The sequence below is a fragment of the Sus scrofa genome, chromosome 9 (genome assembly GCF_054392235.1).
Source record: "Sus scrofa isolate SSC_HxYL_T2T_F1_AM1 chromosome 9, Sscrofa_HxYL_maternal_Yorkshire_Landrace_v2.0, whole genome shotgun sequence".
Classification (NCBI taxonomy): domain Eukaryota; kingdom Metazoa; phylum Chordata; class Mammalia; order Artiodactyla; family Suidae; genus Sus; species Sus scrofa.
Genome location: NC_139391.1, coordinates 5,949,873 through 5,952,813, shown reverse-complemented (window position 1 = coordinate 5,952,813; position 2,941 = coordinate 5,949,873). Strand labels below are relative to the sequence as shown.

Sequence of the window (2,941 nt, the reverse complement as noted above, 5' to 3'; positions counted from 1 at the left end):
CACAGGAGACTCCAAGATGCTCCCGACGGGCGGGGGTGGGGGAGGGGTGATAGCCGGTCCTTGCAGAGGAGAGGTTTGAGGATTTAATCACGGCATTGGTCACATGAGTGGACTCAGGCCTCTGATCAGAGCCCAGCATGAAAACCCAATCAAGAGTTAAGCCCATGTCCATCCAGAGTTCTCTGCCCACCGTATGGAGGTGACTCCATATAAATGCCATCCCTGGTCTTGGACACCATGGTGGTGGGAAGCGCTGGAGCCAGGCGGTGTCTCCCTGGCTTCAGAGAGCCCTTAATCCATGTGCCTGGGGTCCCACAGGGCTGGCCGGCCCCATGCCATCCTTGGCCCCACTCAGGGTGGCCATGGTCTGCATGAGCAACATGAACAGGAGCATGGAGGCCCACAGCATCTTCAGCAAGAAAGGCTTCCACGTCAGGTCCTTCAGACCGGGCTCCATGGTGAGGCTCCAGGGACCCACCCGCGACTGCCCGGTCCTCTACAGCTTCTGCACCCCTTACCGGCATATGCGCAGGGACCTTGCATGGTGAGACCCAGACTGCTATAGAAGAAACGGCATCCTACATCTGCTGGGGAGAAACGAGCACATCAAGCCATGCCCGGAGCGGTTTCAGGACTGCAGAGAAGCCTTCGATGTCATCTTCACGTGTGAGGAGAGCATCTACGACAGGGTGGTGGGCCACCTGTGTGCCCGGGAACAGGAGACGTGCCAGCCCGTGCACGTGATCAACGTGGACATGCAGGACAACCTGGAGGACACCACGCTGGGATCGCTGGTCCTCTGTGAGCTGTGCCAGCGCCTCCAGCAGGTGGACGACATGGAAAACTGCCTGGCCAAGCTGCTCCTTGGGGTGGAGCAGAAAACCGGCAGGAGCTTTCTCCACACCGTCTGCTTCTACTGAGGGTCTCAGCTGGACTGGCTTCCTCGGGGGTCAGGAATCTGTGACTGGAATGTTGGACTAGTCTGTGTTGAGCCGTGCCTTAAAACCCTCCCTAGGAAAAGCCATTGGTGAGTTTTTTTTTTTTTCATATCCAGCCCCCGAGGAAGGACATGGACCTTTATGGGAAATGGAATATGGACTAGCACTAGTCCTAAAAACCATCTCTGTCTGGGGACAGTGTTGTAGGGACCTGACTTTGGAGAAATGATGCAGTGCTCAGATGGTTCTGCAAGCAAGTTAACAGGGAGGACTGGAATTTCCAGATGAAGCAACCTAGTCTTCTGAGAGAGTCCTGGCCTTGTGATTTTTGGAAGGATATTTGGAAGAGCCAACAGCAGCTTTGTCCAGTCCATCATTTAAGAAGAATCTCCTTTTGCTCACTTGGCATGGTATATTTACTGTAGACTTTTTTTTTCTTCTCTCTTTTCTATTTTTCTTGGTCTTTTTGCCATTTCTTGTTCCACTTCTGCAGCATATGGAGGTTCCCAGGCTAGGGGGTCTAATCGGAGCTGTAGCCAACGGCCAAGCCAGAGGCACAACAACACAGATCCAAGCAGCCTATGTGCACGGCAACGGTGGGTCCTTAACCCACTGAGCAAGGCCAGGGATCGAACGTGCAACCTCGTGGTTCTTAGTCGGATTCGTTAACCACTGAGCCACGATGGGAATGCTGACTTTTTTTAAAAATTTGTTTGTTTTTGTTTGTTGTTTTTTAATTGAGATATGATCATATGGAATGCCCGAACTTACAGATGTGTTTAGCTTCAGCTTGCATGTCTTTGTCTCATGGCAACTTCAGTGGAAACCCAGCATATATAATGGGCTCCAGTTAAGATGAAAAGCTAGGAATGAAATGTTGGACTAAAGAGCCCAGCAAATGAAACACCATGAAACAAATGAAACTGTCTTACTTAAAGAAAACATGTCATCTGTCAACAAATAACAAATGCTGTAGAGGGTGTGGTGAAAAAGGGCCCCTCCTGCACTGTTGGTGGGAATGTAAAGTGGTACAACCAGCATGGAAAGCAGAATGGTGGTACCTCAGGAAAGTAAGTCTAGAGCTAGCATAGGATGCAGTCATTCCAGTGCTGGGAGTACATCCAGACAAAACTTTCATCAGAACAGATCCCTGCACCCCTATGTTCATAGCAGCACTATTCCCAATAGCCAGGACATGGCAACAACCTCAGTGTCCATGAACACATGAATGGATTAAGAAGATGTGGTAACAGATACAGTGGAATAGTACTCAGCCTTAAAGAAGACAAAGGAATGTGATTTGCATCAAAATGGATGGACCTAGAGACTCATACTAAGTGAGGTAATTCAGAAAGAAGAAGACAAGTACTGTATGATGTCCTTTATGTGTGGACTCTAAAATATGGAACAGATGATCCTATCAAAATATCAGAAAGAGACAAAGAAACAAGAAGCAGAAACAGATGATGGACAAGAAGAGCAGACTTTGGGGTTCCCAAGGGGGAAAGGGCCTGGAGTGTGATGGGTGGGCCTTTGGGTTTTTTTGTGGTATCTGGAATGGATGGGCAATGGGATCCTACTGTAGAGCCCAGGGCAATGTGTGTGATTGGGTCACGTTGCTGTACAGCAGACCTTGGGGAGACATTGTAAATGAACTCTGATTTCATAGCAATAAGAATAAAAGTAACTCAAAGCAAAGAAAAGGTGTCTTCTCATTGCTGGTGGGAGATGGCTATTGCAAATTTAGCCCATTGGTTATTTAGAGTTGAAGCCACATGAGTTACTTGGAGGAAAACATTCTTACTCAGGGAGCATTTTCTTCTTGACAGGTTCCTAGGGGGATGGTGGATGTGACTGTTGAGGTTGAAGCACATGGGACAAGGACATCTGGAAAGACGCTGACCAAGGATTGACTATCATGCCTGCTTACATCAATCTGTGCTGTTGGCAGGGTGGTGGCAAAGGTTGTGTGGACATGAGACCTGGAGACGAGACCGAACTCC

The 2,941-nt window shown here is 49.0% G+C and overlaps 1 pseudogene; it reads left to right on the top strand.

Moving 5' to 3' along the window:
• Positions 1-217: 217 nt before the first annotated feature.
• LOC146399693 (RNA polymerase II subunit A C-terminal domain phosphatase SSU72 like protein 2 pseudogene) lies at positions 218-1,048 on the top strand (annotated as a pseudogene).
• The last annotated feature ends 1,893 nt before the right edge of the window (positions 1,049-2,941 follow it).